The sequence below is a fragment of the Eptesicus fuscus genome, chromosome 1 (genome assembly GCF_027574615.1).
Source record: "Eptesicus fuscus isolate TK198812 chromosome 1, DD_ASM_mEF_20220401, whole genome shotgun sequence".
NCBI classification, from domain to species: Eukaryota; Metazoa; Chordata; class Mammalia; order Chiroptera; family Vespertilionidae; genus Eptesicus; species Eptesicus fuscus.
In genome coordinates, this window is record NC_072473.1 from 18,247,548 (window position 1) to 18,265,577 (window position 18,030).

Genomic DNA, 18,030 nt, shown 5'->3' on the forward strand with positions numbered 1-18,030 from the left:
AATGGATCAAACAAAAAACCATATTATATTCAAATCAAGGACAAACTGAAAAAATATAAAGTGTATATAAAAGTATATATAAAATATATTCTATTTTTTGTTAATCTTCACCTGCAGATACCTTTTCATTGATTTTTAGAGAGAGTGGAAGGGAGAGGGAGAGACAGAGAGAGAAACATCAATGTGAGAGAGACATCAATTGTTTGTTTCCCACATGCACCCTAGCTGGGGCTGGGAATCGAGCCTGCAACCAAGGTAAGTGCCCTTGACCAGAATCAAATCCTGGACCCTTCAGTTCAAGAATAGACACTCTATCCACTGAGCCAACTGACTAGGGCATAAAGTATATTTTTAACAAAATTATTAGGTCTGTCTCATTAAAGGGAGGTAGTATCATATTTGGAATAGCAGCCTTACCTCCAGTCTTATTAAGCTAGGAAAATGATAGTAGAGATGGAAAGGGTTAGGTCAGAAGGCACAGAAATAGTTCAGTGTTGTGGGTATGAATTATAATGATAGATTAGTCAAAGTTGACTGATAGAGTTAAAGAAATGAAATTGTAAGATCACTGCACGGTACAGAGATTTGAAATAGAAAAGAATGGATTGATTCTGGTAAGCTGTTTGAGCCAGTGTAATAACTAATTAGAAAAACAAGAGTTTTATCGATCAAATTTGAGAAGGGGATTATTCTATAAGCAATTCAAGCAAAATTTCCTTACAAAATGGTACTTAGACTATGGAATTAACTTTCAAAATGTTTTCTATAAAAGAAAAAGAATTTGATAAATATGTATAAATTATAGCAAGGGTTTAAATAAGAAAGTTATTGATAGGCAAGGTGCAATTATAAATAATCAGAAATAGGGAAGTGGAAGTTAGAATTTAGCTCAAAGAAGGTTACAAACAACTGACATGGAGATTGTAGAGTTGTTTGTCAGACAATAGGCCAGGTTATCCAGCACATGCAAATGTTTGTAAAGCATCTAGGTAATTTGATCAATGTAAGGAGCCTAGTTCAAAGTGACAAAGTAAAAAGGCCGGCATAATTATCCCTTGGAATGTAACATTTAAGTAAGACTTTCGTTTTTGACTATTTAGGATTGAATTGCATTTTATTTATGAATAAAAACCCAACATGCTCAAGTGAAAATTCATTCATTTCACTCAAATTGTACTTACATACAAATCAAAGGCTATTCTGAAAGGGCCATTATGATTTTCTCATTTGTCAAATGTTTATACAAATTGTATTTGCCTCCTTAATCTAACTGTTGCAGCTACAAATATAACTTCATTTGGCCTTTTTTTCTGACAACATGCAAAAGTTACTTATTAAAAAAGCACTCTCATACATTATTGATAAAATTTTAATTGGTACAACAGCCAAGAGCATTAAAAAGAAGTGGGGAACCGCCCAGCCGGTGTGGCTCAGTGGTTGAATATTGACCTATGAACCAGGAGGTCAAATGCCCAAGTTGCAGGCTGTATCCTCGGCATTGGGTGTGCAGGAGGCAGCCAATCAGTGATCCTCTCTCATCATTGATGTTTATATATCTCTCCGTCTCCCTTCCTCTCTGAAATCAATTAAAATGTATTTTTAAAAAGGGCAGGGGGGAATAGATTCTACTCTCAAATACATTTTTTATTATTGATTAAGATATTATATATGTGTCCTTATCCAGCCAATCCCCACCCCCACACCCCCCGGTTCATGCCCTCACCCCCTGTTGTCTTTGTACATTGGTTATGCTTATATGCATGCATACAAGTCCTTTGGTTGATCTCTCCCGCTTACCCCCACCCTCCCCTACCTTCCCTCTGAGGATTGAGCATCTGATCGATGCTTCTCTGTCTCTGGATCTGTTTTTGTTCATCAGTTTATATTGTTCATTATAATCCACAAATGAGTGAGATCATGTGAACTTAATCTTTCTCTGACTTATTTCACTTAGCATAATGCTCTCCAGTTCCATCTATGCTGTTGCAAATGGTAGGAGTTCCTTCCTTTTTATAGCAGCATAGTATTTCATTGTGTAGATGTGCCAAAGTCTTTTAATCCACTCATCTGCTGATGGGCACTTAGGCTGTTTCCAAATCTTAGCTATTGTAAATTATGCTGCTAAGAACATAGGGGTGCATATATCCTTTGATTAGTGTTTCTAGTTTCTTGGGATATATTCCTAGAAGTAGGATCACTGGGTCAAATGGCAGTTCAATTTTTAGTTTTTTGAGGAAACTCCATACTGTTCTCCACAGTGGCTGCACCAGTCTGCATTCCAACCAGCAGTGCAAGAGGGTTCCTTTTTCTCTGAGTCCTCGCCAACACTTGTCATTTGTTGATTTGTTGATGATAGTCATCCTGACAGGTGTGAGATGGTATCTCATTGTCGTTTTGATTTGCATCTCTCAGATGATTAGTGACTTTGAACATGTTTTCATATGTCTCTTGGCCTTCCTTCTGTCCTCTTCTGAAAAGTATATATTTAGGTCCTTTGCCCATTTTTTGATTGGGTTGTTTATCTTCCTTTTGTTAAGTTGTATGAGTTCCCTGTAAATGTTGGAGATTAAACCCTTATCGGAGATAACATTGGCAAATATGTTTTCCCATGCAGTGGGCTTTCTTGTTGTTTTGTTGATGGTTTCTTTTGCTGTGCAGAAGCTTTTTATTTTGATGTAGTCCCATTTGTTTATTTTCTCTTCAGTTTCCATTGCCCTAGGAGCTGTATCAGTGTAAATATTGCTTCTGCATATGTCTGAGATTTTGCTGCCTGTGGATTCCTCTAATATTTTTATGGTTTCCTGTCTTATGTTTAAGTCCTTTTTCCATTTTGAGTTTATTCTTGTGTATGGTGTAAGTTGGTGGTCTAGTTTCATTTTTTGCATGTATCTGTCCAATTTTCACAACACCATTTATTGAAGAGACTGTCTTGATTCCATTGTATGCTCTTCCCTCCTTTGTCAAACATTAATTGAGCATAGTGGTTTGGGTCAATTTCTGGGTTCTCTATTCTATTCCATTGGTCTATATGTCTGTTCTTGTACCAGTACCAGGCAGTTTTGAGAACAGTGGCTTTGTAATATAGCTTGATATCTGGTATTGTGATCCCTCCTACTTCGTTCTTCTTTCTCAGCATTGCTGCAGCTATTCTGGGTCTTTTTTTATTCCAGATGAATTTTTGGAAAGTTCTTTCTAGGTCTGTGAAATATGACCTTGGTATTTTAATGGTTATTTCATTGAATCTGTAGATTGCTTTGGGTAATATGGACATTTTAATGATTTGATTCTACAAATCCATGAACACAGTATGTTCTTACATCTGTTTATGTCTTCCTCTATCTCTTTTTTCAGTGTCCTGTAGTTTTCTGAGTACAGGTCTTTTACCTCCTTAGTTAAGTTTATTCCTAGGTATCTTAATTTTTTTTGGTGAAATGGTAAATTAGATTGTTTTTTTTTAATTTCTCTTTCTGGAAGTTCACTAGTAGTGTATAAAAATGCCATAGATTTCTTGGCATGATTTTGTATCCTGCTACTTTGACGAATTCACTTATTAAGTCTAGTAATTTTTTGATGGAGTCTTTAGGGTTTTCTTTGTATAGTACCATGTCATCTGGGAATAATGACAATTTTACTTCTTCTTTTCCAGTTTGAAATCCTTTTATTTCTTCTTGTCTGATCACTGTGGCTAGCACTTCCAGTACTATGTTGAACAGGAGTAGTAAAAGCGGGCATCCCTCTCTTGTTCCTGTTCTAGGGGAAATGGTTTTAGTTTTTGCCCATTGAGTATGATGTTGGCTGTAGGTTTGTCATCTTATGCTTTTATTATGTTTAGGTATGATTCCTCTATTCCAACTTTGCTGAGTGTTTATATCAGGGAAGGGTGTTGGACTTTGTCAAATGCCTCTTCTGCCTCAATTGATATGATTATGTGATTTTTGTCTCTCAATTTGTTGATGTGATATACCACATTTATTGAATTGCAGATATTGTACCAGCCTTGCATCCCTGGAATAAATTCCACTTGGTGATGGAGCATGATCTTTCTAATGTAATGCTGGATCCAGTTTGCTAGAATTTTGTTGAGGATTTTAGCATCTATGTTCATCAGGGCAATTGGCCTATAAGTCTTTTTCTTTGTAGTGCATTTATCTGGTTTGGGGATTAGGGTAATGCTGGCTTCATAGAAAGAGCTTGGAATTTTTTTGAATAGTCTGAGAAGGCTTGGTTTTAGTTCTTCTCTGAATGTTTGGTGAAACTCCCCTGTGAAGCCATCTGGTCCCTGGCTTTTGTTTGTTGGGAGCTTTTTGATTACTGCTTCAATTTCATCAGTAGTTATCGGCCTATTGAGGTTTTTTGATTCTTCCTGATTGAGTTTTAAAAGCTTGTATTTTTCTAGGAATATGTCCATTTCATATATTCAGTTTTTTTGGAGTACAGTTGTTTGTAGTATTTATTTACAATCCTTTGTATATATGTGGGATCAGTTGTTACTTCACCACGTTCATTTCTGGTTTTATTTATTTGGGTCCTCTCTCTTTGTTTCTTGGTGAGCCTGGCTAGAGGTTCATCAATCTTGTTTATCCTTTCAAAGAACCAGCTCTTGGTTTCATTGATCTTTTGTATTGTGGTGTTTTTTTTTTTGTTTTGTTTTGTTTTGTTTTTGTCTCTATGTCCTTTATTTCTGCTCTGATCTTTATTATTTCCTTCCTTCTGGTTACTGTGGGATTTTCTTGTTGTTCTCTTTCTAATTCTTTAAGTTGCAAGGTTAGGTAATTTATTACCATTTTTTCTTGTTTTTTTGCGGTAGGCCTGTAGAGCTATGAACTTCCCCCTCAGGACTGCTTTCATTTTGTCCCATAGATTTTGGATTGTTCTGTTTTCATTGTCATTTGCTTATAGGATGCTTTTTATTTCTTCTTTGATCTCTTTGGTAACCCAATCATTGTTTAATATAGCATGCTATTTAGCCTCCAAGTGTTTTTTTTTCATTGTTTTTATTGTAGTTGATTTCTAATTTTATGCCACTGTCATCTGAGAAGATGCTTGTTATGATTTCTATTTTCTTGAATTGGAAGAAACTTTTCCTGTGTCCTAATATGTGATCTATCTTTGAAAATGTTCTGTGTGCACTTGAGAAGAATGTATATTCTGTAGCTTTGGGGTAAAACATTCTAAAGATGTCAATTTAGTCCATCTGATCTAGTGAGTCATTTAGGATTGATGCTTCTTTGCTGATTTTTTTGTTTAGAAGATTTATCCAGTGATGTTATTGGGGTATTAAAGTCCCCTACTATGACTGTATTGCTATCAATCTCTCCCTTGATATCTTCCAGAAGTTATTTTTTATGTATTTGGGTGCTCCTGTATTGGGTGCATATATTTCCTTTCATGCCCTTCTGGCCTGGTGTATTTCTGTTAAGAAATCAGTTGATATTCTAATGGGAGATCCCTTTTAGGTAACTTTCTGTCTCTCTCTGGCAGCCTTTAAGATTCTTATTTTGTTGTTGATGTTTGCCAATTTAATTATGATGTGTCTTGGTATTGGTCTTTTTGGGTTCATCTTGTTTGGGACTCTATGTGCTTCTTGGACTTGCGTGTTTTTTTTCTTGCCAGCATCAGGGAAGTTTTCTGTTATTTCTTCAAACAGGTTTTCTATTCCTTGCTCCGCTTCCTCTTTCTGATACCCCTATTATGTGGATGTTGTTTTGTTTTGTGTTGTCCCAAAGCTCCCTTAGGCTCTCCTCCAGCTTTTTAAGATTTCTTTCTAATTGCTGCTGGAGGGAGAAGTCCCAGTTTGTGTGTTTTTTCCTACCTTGTCTTCAAATTCACTGATGCAGTCCTCAGCCTCTTCTAGGCTACTGTTTAAGACTTCCATTGTGTTCTTTATTGCAGCTATGTCATTTCCTCTTGGTTCGTTTTCATGTTGGTGACATTCTCTATCAGCTCCTTATAATTCTCACTGAGTTGTGTGTATTTGTCATCCACCCATTTGAGCATCATTATTACCATTACTCTGAATTCTTTCTCTGACATCTTACTTGCCTCCATTTCATTTAACTCCCTTTCTGGTGACCCCTCTTTTTCTTTCCTTGGGAATTGTTTTTTGTGTTTTTTGTGTGTTTTTTTGTCTCCCCATTTTTTTTCTGTAACATTTTAATTGTTTCTGTGTCTTAGATACAACTGCTTTGCTACCCAGGTTATTTTAGGGGTGTTGCTAGTGGTGTGGTCTCTCAGGTCTCCTGGGCTTAGTGATATAGCAGAGCTCTGTACTTGAGCTATTTGGGTTCTCTTGATGTAGTTGGATCTTGAATGTTAGTTTTTTATTTGTGGATGAAGTCTTGTCATGGATTGGCAATGTGACTCACCCCCGGCTTCATTGTGCACGCTGTTTTGGATGTGATCGTGGTTCTGGCTTTTGTAGAAAAGGTTGTCTGAGGTCTCACTAGTATATGCTCTCTGTGAGTTCCCAGAGTCCACGGCCTGGGAGAAAGGAGTCTTGTGGCCTGAGGCTCAGGTACTGTGACTTTGGCTGGTGTGGTGAGACTCTTGCTGAATTAGCATCACTCTGTACCTCACTACAAGGGTCCCAGAGCCCATGACAGTGGGAGGCTAGTGTCATAGTCTGTGGTTGAGGCAGAGGGACTCTGGCCAAAGTGATTTCCCTCTCTGAATTACGAGGGGTTTCAGGATCCAGCAGCTAGGGATGTTGGAATCTTGGAGTCTGTGGTTGAAAAAATGTGACTTTGTCCAGGGAGGCAAGTCCTCAGCAACTCACCAATCTGTCCAGCGGTAGGGGGACGTCATGGATCCTGCTGAGGGTTGGAGAGGCACACATCTAGTGGCAGCTCACAGAGGGGCCTAGGAGCCATCTGCATGGGGTATGTGCTCATGGGGCCCACACACTGGATCCGAGCGATTGTGTTATGCCACCAGCCCCATGGAGGGAGAAGTCCCAGTTTCTGCTTTGGAGGATGTGCACCCTTGGTTGGATATGCGTGTTCAGAGGCTGCTTACAGAGGCACCCAGGAGCTTTCTGCTGGGGCAGTGGGCTCAGGTGGCCTATGTGCTGGAGCAGCACTACTGTGGTGACTGGATGACAGCAGCTGGGGTTGTGCCTTGCAGCAGCTCAGAGAAGCACCCAGGGGCTGCCTGCTGGGGCAGCAGGCTCAAGGGGCTTGTGCGCTGGATCGGTGCAACTGCAGTGACCGGAGCTCAGCAGCCGAGGAAGGGAAAGTCCGAGTTTCTGCTGCCGGGCCTTGTGCCCTTGGTTGGATACAAGTGTGCCTAATAGAAGCTCACAGAGGCACCCGGGAGTTGCCTGCTAGGGCGGCAGCTTCAGGGGGCCTGCGTGCTGAAACCACCGGACTGCAGTGTATGTGGGTAGGCAACCGGAAAGGGGGAAGTCCAAATATCTACTGCTGGGGCCATGTACCCTTGTTTGGATGTGAGCAGGGGCTCAAGGAGGCACCCAGGAGCCCACTATAGGGGCAGTGGGCTCAGTAGGCCTGCGTCCTGGCAAGGCGCAACTGTGGTGTCCGGAGGTCAGCAGCCAGGGAGGGGAAAGTCCCAATTTTTGCTGCCTTGTGTCCTTGGTTGAATTTGCACATGACCAGCGGGGGCTCACAGAGGCACCCAGGATACGCCTGTAGGGGTGGTGTGGCTCAGGAGGCCTGTGCACTAGAAAGGTGCAACTGCAGTGTTTGGCAGTCAGCAGCTGTGGAGGAGGAAGACTCAGTTTTTGCTGCTGCTTGGTTGGATTCGTGTGGCCCCAGCAGTAGCTCACAGAGGCACCAAGGAGCCATTTGCCAGGACGGGGCACTCAGAGGAGCCCTCATGCTGAAGCGCCTGACTGAGTTGTCTGTGGGCAAGGCAGCCAGAGGGGGGCGGGAATCTGAATTTCTACTGCTGGGGCTGTGCGCCCTTGTTTGGAGACGAGCGCGCCCAGTGGGGGCTCACAGAGGCACCCAAGAATCGCCTTTGGGGCGGTGGGCTCAGAAGGCCTGCGCACTGGAAAAGTGCGACTGTGGTGTCTGGATGTTAGCAGCTGTGGAGTGGGAAGGCTCATTTTTTACTGCTGGGTCCTTGCACCCTTGGTTGGATTCACGCATGCCCAGCGGCAGCTCACAGAGGCACCTGGGGTCCGTTTGCCAGGGTGGTGCACTCACACACTCAGAGGGGCCCTGGCACTGAAGCTGCATGGCCGAGGTGTCTGTGGGCAGGCAGCCAGGAAGGGGGAATTCAGAATTTCTACTGCCGGGGATATGCACCCTTATTTGGATAAGAGCGTGCTCAGCGGGGGCTCACAGCGGCACCTAAGAGCGGCCTGTGGCGGGGGGGGGGGCGGGGGGGGTAGGATCAGGAGGTGCAACTGAGGTATCCAGAGGTCTGCAGCTGGGGAGGGGGGAAAGTCGCATTTACTGCTGTGGGAGCCATGCACCCTTGGAGGTGGATGTCCTAAGGTCTGTAGGTCTGTGGGTGGGGCAGCAGGATTTTGGCTGGAGTGGCTGCAGGATCACAGGCAGTGCCCAAGGCCAGTCTGGGTGGTGGTGCTGATGAGTTCCTAGAAAAGGCCGCCCTCCCCTTCAAAATGGCTTGGGCTCCATGCCCGAGTCCTGCAGTCCAGGGAGTGCCCACAGCGGTGGTAGTCTCTCCCTGTCCAAGAGAGCCTGGTCTGCCAGCCCCTGCTGCTCCTGTGAGATTTAACTGTCCCTCACTCACTCACACACACCACACACATCCACACACTCTCCTTTCACCCCCTCACTCACTCACACCCTCTCCCTCACCTCCGTCCTGCCAGCCGCCATCATCCTCATCTCAAATGCCTTTTTAATTAGTGAAGGAGTCAGATGAATTTTTAAAATATGAAATGATACCATCAGAGTTTAAAATAGAATTATTAATATCTATAGCCTAGATAAGAATGTACATTGTTCTTACAGGGATAAAGAACCTTGACCTTGATGGTGGACATCAGGCATATGAAAACAATATTTAATTTAAAAATAAAAAAAGAGAAGAAAATCACTCTGAATTTTAGTGGTTTTTGGTGGAACAATTCTTCCCTTGTCCCTCCCACCACCAGCAGCTCTGCCTTCAGTTATCACCTTTTCTGGGGGAAAATCCTTTTTGGAATGTTTATTTAGCAAATGTCCTTTTCATGTCTTCAATGAGTCAGACTCTGTTTTGGACACAGGAGCTACATGATGAATAAGACAAACTCCTTCCCCTCATGAAGCTTACATAACTTGTGACAGAGTCCAAATATAGGCAGATGAATGCACAAATAAACTTAGATATTTTAGAGTGCTATGTGCAAAGTTGCAAGTAGAATTTTAAATTGTTTTGTACAAAACACCAAGCAGAGTCCAAAACTTAATTAACCATGCCAAGAATATTAGTTCCTTCTTCTTTCCTTCCAACTTCCCTTCTTCCCTCCCTTTTTCTTTCCTATCTCCCAGTGTTGCCCTTTCTCTTCTCTTCCAATTTTCACTTGATTCTCTGTCTGTATAACGTCTGCTAAAAATTACATTATTCTGTCATGGTTTTTACTTTTGAGGATGACTGCCAGAATCCAATCCCAGTTCAGCATGCCAACACTTGGAAGGGCCTTTTTGTTGTGCATTAGAATATCAACCGGGCAGCCCATTTCATATTTATTTTCAACCTCCATTTTAAAGTTGATGCTATTTTCAATGATTGGAGTCTATGTCTGGCCTGAGCAATTCAGGACCAATGACTTTCCACCCCAAGCGCCACTGAAATCTCTCTCTCTCTCTCTCTTTCTTGCTCTCTCTCTTCTGTTAATCCTCACCCAAGGATATTTTTCCCATTGATTTTTAGAGAGAGTGAAAAGAAGAGAGAGAAAGAGAGAAAGGGAGAGAGAGAGAGAGAGAGAGAGAGAGAGAGAGAGAGAGAGAGAGGCATTGATGTGAGAGAGACACATCAATTGGTTGCCTTTCGCATATGGCGCTAGGCTGAGATGGCACCTGCAACCAAGGTACGTGCCCTTGACCTGGATAGAACCCAGGACCTTTCAGTCCTCAGGCCGACGCTCTATCCACTGAGCCAAACTGGCTACAGCTGAAATCTCTCTCTCTATTCATATCTGTAGCTGTTCTCTGGAAACCTGGTGATTTTTTTTTAACTCTCCCTCTTAATATTTTAGTTGTATTTTCATTTTTCTCAAATAGAGAATTCCTTGGATTAAAAGAGTCCATCAAGCAAGAATGCAGGTTCCATTGGTTTCCTCTTCCATCTACAGTTCTTTCACACACCACGTGAAGCTGTAATGTGGTGGATACTAAAATCTATTTCCGTGCCCTTTCTGCCTAGTTGTGCCATGCTTTACACACCCTGCACATTGATTCTTCACATGTATGTACATAGAAGAACTTACATAGACATTCAGATATTATTGCTAGTGGAATAAAAAAAAGGTATAGTAAAATTATTCCTTTTCCTAGAAGTGCTTACATTTTCATGCTCTAAGTGAACATCCATGTATGTGGATAGAAATGAGTAAAAATATTGGCTTTTAAGAATCGTTTGCTTTTGCCTTTCAGGCATTTTACCAACAATCTCCACCATGACTGATGTATAAAATACTGCAAGAAAATATTTCAAGGTGTTTTATCCTCCTTTTTCTTATTTCTACAGAAGTTATATGTCATATACTTCCATGCATTAAAAGCAAAAGACTTAAAGGCTGATCTGGAAACAAAGGTAAGGGACAAAGCCGAGGACTTACTGGCAAAAACGGGTTCCTACACTTAATCAATAAGAGATACTACAGTTTGCTTCAGAAATAGCCTTTGTTTAAGCCACTGTAACATTCCAGATAATCATGAATTATACTGGCAGTCTTTCTAGGACTGCTTAAGTCATGAATCACCATAACAACTCATCCTAAATAAAAAATACCATGGTAGTGCCCTAGCTGGTTTGGCTCAGCGGATAGAGCATTGGCCTGCGGACCTAAGGGTCCTGGGTTCAATTCTGGTCACGGGCACATACCTCAGTTGCAGGCTCCTCCCCAGCCCCGGCCTGGTAAGGGTGCATGCAGGAGGCAACCAATTGATGTGTTTCTCTCACATTGATGTTTCTCTCTGTCTTTTCCTCCCTCTTCCACTCTCTCTAAAATCAATGGAAAAATATCCTCAGGTGAGGATTAAAAACAAACAAACATGGTAGTGATTTTGGGGGGGGGAGCAGTAAGTGCATAACTCACAGCTATCATAATTCTTGCTGAGATTTTCTAAAAACCTGGGCCATTTCACAGGTGTAAGAATTTACCAACATCCATGTTTGTGTCTACAGAGCTTGGCTGATTAATCGTGATTTACAGCATTGATCCCCATTCTGCCCACAAAACCCAGGTTGTTCTCCCCACAATTAACATTAAAATGACTGCCTCATCTTTAATGCACCCTCACTCACCACTAGACAAGTGCATATACCTTCGCCTGATGTATTTTTTTCCATAACCCGTATCTTTATGCACCTTCGAATTTTACATAAAATATCTTCCTTTTATGATTTCTAAGTCAGAACCCATGTAGGATCTATCAATTCCTATTATTTTAATGATATTTATATTCTGTCTCTCTGGATCTTTCTCATATCTCAGTTTTATTTTGACTTCCTTGTATGTACAGCATTTAGTTCTTTTTTGGGACAGATATATGCAGTTGGTGATATGCATGCTTATATGTTCCTGTCACTTGAGCTTAAAGGTATTTTTCTATATATCACTTGTCACTTACTGATTGATATGGCTGGCAGATGGCATTTTTTTTTGAGAAGTATCATCAGTGGCACAAAATATGCTGACATCTCCAGTAGTAAATAATGCAAGACAGTCATGGTTTAGAAAGCACAGTTGCTGTTCTTACAAAAAATTTTAGGAAAAATCATAGACTTATAAGAGCATGATAAGGTACACCTTAATTTAGAATGTTCTAGAAAATGATCCTGGTACTTATAGTAAGAATTTGCAGAGAGCATTGCCCTTTCCTTCATATTTGCTGTGTGCATTCCAATCACTGTCCAAGGCACTCAGGAAATCACAGTGAATAAGAAACACAAGGGCCTTGTTTTTTATAAAATTCACATTCTTTGTGGGGAGAGCAAGCAAACAAGCAAGCAAATATAAAGAAGATAACTTTGATAGTAACAAATGAGAAGATACAGAGATGTGCGGATAACGACATATGTAGACATATATAGTGTATATGTGTGTTTGGGGACAGAGGTGTGTGATGCTATGAATGCCCTGCCCTGTAGCTCCTTGTCCTGCCTTTGAATTCACCTTCAATTATGGTAGAACCACCATCTGAAGCCTCAAGCACCTGCACATTCTTGCTTCTGTATCCTGGGGGCTTTCTCTGGCACCACAGCAATATGCTTACACAAGCACAACTCAGAAGTGCAGGGGGTGGAGTTCGCCTCCATCCTCAACCAATGCCAGAGGAGAACTACTATATATCAGGGAAACAGTGGCTCTAAAATGACACTCTGGCTCGGATGGATTTAATTGATCCAGCCTCCTTCTTTGGTGGGACAATTCTAAGATGCGCGCCACAGATTCTTAGTTTCCCAGAAGAGAAAAGCCCCAGGTGCTCACAGCAGCAACCTTTTCATTAAGACATATTTGATATGTTTGCTTTACTTCTCTGCTTCACTTTCCCCCACTCCTTCACTTGTGTTTCCTGGAATCAACCCCTAAAACCTACCTACTCTCAGGTCCTTGTCTCAAGATTTGCTTTTGGGGAAAAATAAACATAACAAGAGAGGGAAATTTAAAATAGTAATTAAGAAAGATCTCACTAAGGTAGTGTTGTTTGAAATGAGATCTAAATGACTAGAAGTTATCTCTGGGAAGAGAATTCCTAATGGAAAGAGCAACAGCAAGGCCCTGAGGTGAGCAATGTTCAATGAAAACCATGAAGACCAGAGTGGCTAGAGCAGAGTGAGCAAGTGGTAAGTAGAAGGGACTATGTCAAACAGGAAAGTAAGAGATATGTTTTAAAGGACTGTATAGGTGACATTAGGTGATATTAAGGAGTTCCCACTTATATTATAACTAGGGGCCCAGTGCACGAATTCGTGCACCTTTAAAGGAACTGTGGGCCACAAGGCTGTGGTAGGCACAGGGGCAGGTCTCGGCTCATCCTCCATACCCCTGCCTGGCCCCTCCTGCCACGGCCCCCGCCCCCATCCCCTGTCTGCTGGCAGCCCAGCTCCTGCTGCTGCTGCTCCCACTCGCTGACAGCACCAGCCCAGCTCGCATCAGCTGACTGTGCTGAGTGATTGGGGCCAGCACCAACAGCGGTGCAACTGGGGCCAGCACTGTCAGCAGGTGCAAGCAGCGGCTACTGCTCTGATCACCCCTCAGGAGCAGGGGGAAGTGGAGAAGCCCTCAGGGACGATGAGGGCCGGCAGCCAATGCTTGAATCTGTTGATGGCACCAAGTGATCGGGTACGGTGATGGGCACCAGCTGCAGGTGCGAGCGGGGCCGGCGCTGGCAGTGGGTGCGAGTGGTGGCTCTGACGCCAGCAGGAGGTGTGAGTGCCAGGCAAGACAGCAGCACACAGAAGAAAAGAATTTTCAGTAACCACCAGAGGCTCGCCCCAATGACAGCGACCGGTGCCCTGCCTTGGTCTGGCACCCTTGCTCACCTGCTCCACCATCCTTCTGCAGCCAATGCCCACCATGTTCCACACACGCCCCCTGGTGGTCAGCACACGTCATAGCGACTGGTTGTTCTGTTGTTCTGGTTGTTCCACCGTTCAGTCTATTTGCATATTAGCCTTTTATTATATAGGATTATAAGCAGATGTTTGGTTGTTGTGTGTTCATTTTCATTTGTTTCCAGGAAGTTTTTTATATCTTCCTTGATTTAATTGGTAACCCATTCATTGTTTAATAACATACTATTTAATCTCCAGGTGTTTGAATGTTTTGGAGAGTTTTTACTGTAGCTCATTTATAATTTTATGCTATTGTGATCTGAAAAGATGCTTGATATGATTTTAATCTTCTTGAACTTGTAGAGACTTGTTTTGTATCCTAACATGTGGTCTATCTTTGAGAATGACCCATGTGCACTTTAAAAGAATGTATATTCTGTAGTTTTGGGGTGAAATGTTCTCTAAATGTCAATTAAATCCATCTGATCCAGTGTGTCATTTAGAGTAACTGTTCACCTGTTAGTTTTTTGTCTGAATGATCTATCCAGTGAAGGTCATGGGGTGTTAAAGTCCCCTACTATGCTGTGTATTGCTGTCAATGTCTCTCTTAAAGTCCTCCAGAAGTTTTCTTTTTATATATTTATGTGCTCCTATATTGAGTGCATATATGTTTACCAGGTTTATATCCTCTTGTTGGATGGATCCCTTTAGTATTACGTAGTGACTTTTATTTTCTCTTGTGCAGGCCTTCATTTTAAAGCCTATTTTGTCAGATATATGTATTGCTACCCCAACTCTTTTTTAATTTCCACTTGCATGGACATTTTTTCCCATCCCTTCACTCTCATCTTGAGTGTTTTGTTCTGAGGTGGGTCTCTCATAGACAACATATATTTGGGTCATGCTTTCTTATCTATTCAGCTATCCTATGTCTTTTTATTGGAGCATTTAAGCCATTTACATTTAAGGTTATTATTGATGGGTACTTATTTATGCCTATGTTTCTCTCACTATTTCTTTTTATTACAGCAGTCCTTTTTTAGCATTTCTTGCAATACTGGTTGGTGGTAATAAAGTCCTTTAGCCTTTTTTTGTTGTCAAGGAAGCTCTTTATTTCACCATCTATTTTGAGTGATAGCCTTGCTGGATATAATAACCTTTGTTTCAGATCCTTGCTTTTCATTACCTTGAATACTTCATGCCATTCACTCCACCCCACACCCGCCCCTCCTAGGCCTTTGTTTATTTGTACAGTGGATATCATAAACAGGTGCGGTAAAAGGGGGCTCCTTTCATCCTTTTGCTTTCTAATTTATTGCTTTAGAATCCTATCATTTACTGTGCTCTAGAGTGGGTTGGTAATTCATTTCTCCAGCAGTTATGGGGAAGAAATTGGCAGTGAGATCTGTCTGCAGGATGCTAAGTAAAATAAGCCAAACACAAAAGAACAAATACTGCAAAATCTAATTTTTATGTGGACTCTAAAATAGACTCATTAAAGTCGAAAGTAGAATGGTGGTTGCCAGGGACAGGGTGGAGGAGGAAATGGGGAAATGTTGATCAAGGGGTATAAAACTTCAGTTATGCAAGATGAGTAAGTTCTGGATATCTAATACTCAGCATGGTGACTAGTTAACAATACTATACATACTGAATACAGTAAGTCTTCACTTAAAGTTGTCATCCATAAGTTCTTGAAAACAGCAACGTTAAGTGAATCAGTGTAATAACAAAACTAATTTTATCATAGGCTAATCGATATAGAGAAATATGCCATAGGAAATGAACTCTTGTTTCCATCAGTGAATCTATGGTAAAATTGGTTAAAGTAGCAGTTTCCAAAATCCTACTGAGGATGGTAAGTGAGGACTTCCTGAACTTGAAGTATGCTAAGAGGGTAGAAATTACTAGTAAGTGTTCTAACAAAGAAAGAAAGAAAATTGTCACTATATGAGTTGGTGGATTTGTTATTTAGCTTGATTGTTATGATCATTTCACAATGTGCATGTGTATCAAAGCATCATATTTTACATCTTAAGTATATACAATTTGTATGTCAATTACTCAATACAACTGAAAATTAAAAAAAAATAACTTTAAGATATAAAAAGCCTTACTGATCTGTCTTCTCCTGTTTTAAATTAAAGGGTAGAAATCAAAGAAACAATATGTGCAGTTTTGGACGAAAAAGAAGAGGTTTTGTTTAACATGAAATGTCAGACATGCAAGATTTAGAAAATAGATCACTCAACTTTGAAGGAGTATTTGAAGATAAATTAAAAAAATACTCAAGAACAAGGGAGATATGGACTGGCAGAAATTATTAAAACCATTTAGTGAAAATTTAGTTTTATGTAATTGTTATAAATGTTATCACAAAGATAAATCAGGAGCATTTTAGAGTTTTTCTTTACATTTAAGAACACTTTTAAATCTTAAATTTGTAAGAAAAACAGAAACCAAAATGTCTGAAATTAAGATAAGATATCGAGTCTGAAATTCCAGACTATACATACCAACAACATCTAGAGAAAATGTATCCATTACTTTTCATATAGGGGCATAGAAAATGTCAGAAGGTACCGTTTCACTCTTACAGTTGCCAAATAAGGAAATATTAATCAATATTTGTTGAATTTTATATATAATCTCCAGTACATTTTTCTTTTAAAAAAATATTTTTTATTGATGTTTTTGAGACAGAGGAAGATAGAGAGGGAGAGAGAAACACCCCCTACCCACTGGGGATCAAGCCTGCGACTTGGGCATGTGCCCTGATGGGGAATTTAACCAGCAAACCCTTGGTGCACAGGACGAAGTCCAACCAACTGAGCAACACCAGCCAGGGCTATTTTTCTTAATTGAGAAATTACTTACATTAAATTGAAAAAATGAATCTTAATTTCTGTGGATTTTTATATATATTCACATATATAACCATCACCCACATCAAATTACAGGGCATCTCCAGCATCCAAGATGTATTTCTGGTGCCCCTGCCCAGCCAGTAGCATCACGCTATGATGATAAATACTATTGTGATCTCTATCACCATAGACCAATCATATCTTTTTTTAAATTTAAATTCTTTATTATTGAAAGTATTACATATGTCTCCTTTTTCCCCTATTGTCCTCTCTCTGCCCTCTCCCACCCACCAGCACATGCCCTCACCCGCCAACTGTCTGTGTCCATTGGTTATGCTTATATGCATGCATACAAGTCCTTTGGTTGATCTCTTACTCCCCCTCCCAACCTCCCCAGCCTTCCCTCTGAGGTTTGATGGTCTGTTCAATGTTAATCATATCTTTTTAACTTCATGTAAACAGAAGCAGACAGTGTGTGCTCTTTAGTGTCTGACTGCTTTTCCTGTTGTGTCTTTGAAACTAAGCCATGTTGTTGCACCCATTGGCAGTTTGCTCTTTTCATTGCTGTGAAGTGTTCCATTACAGAAATATATCACAGTTTGTTTATCCACTCAACTTTTGATGGATGTTTAGGTTGTTTCTAACATTCAGCTATTCTATATAATAAAAGACTAATATGCAAATCGGCTGAAAGGTGGAATGACTGGTCACTATGACGTGCACTGACCACCAGGGGGTAGATGCTCAATGCAGGAGCTGCCCCCTGGTGGTCAGTGTGCTCTCACAGGGGGAGCACCACTCAGCCAGAAGCTGGGCTCATGGCTGGCGAGTGCAGCAGTGGTGGAGGGAGCCTCTCCTGCCTCTGTGGCAGCGCTAAGGCAGGCGGACATCCCCCGAGGGGTCCCGGACTGCGAGAGGGAGCAGGCCAGACTGAGGGACCCCCCACCCCCCCCAGTGCACTGTGCCTCTAGTTATGGATAAATTTCTGTGATCATTCTTGTACATGCAATAACACTTATTTTTGTTGGGTATGTATTCATAAGTAGTTGCTTAAATTGCTGTGCAGCTTAAGTAAATGCTTTAATATTAACCTTAAAGCAGCCGTGCAAATTTCAATCATCATTAGCAATGTAAGTGCTCTAAAACTCCATATCCTTGAGAATACTTGATAATAAAAATTTTGGTCATATTATTTCCAATAGAATTTTAAAAAAGAGTTTTTGCTTTCTAAATGACAGAGAAAAAGATAAGGATGCAAAGCAACTTAGTCCAGAAAAATAGAGAAAAGGAGAAATAAACAACAGTAACAGTGTAAAATATAATAGCAAAAACACTAAACAACACTTATTTCAATTATTATAATACCCTTTTAAGTCCTGTGATGATTACATCACACTCTCTACTCCTCTCTTGGAATGCCTCTATAGAACAGACATTGATGGCTTCTCTTTTTACAGTTAACTACGAATTC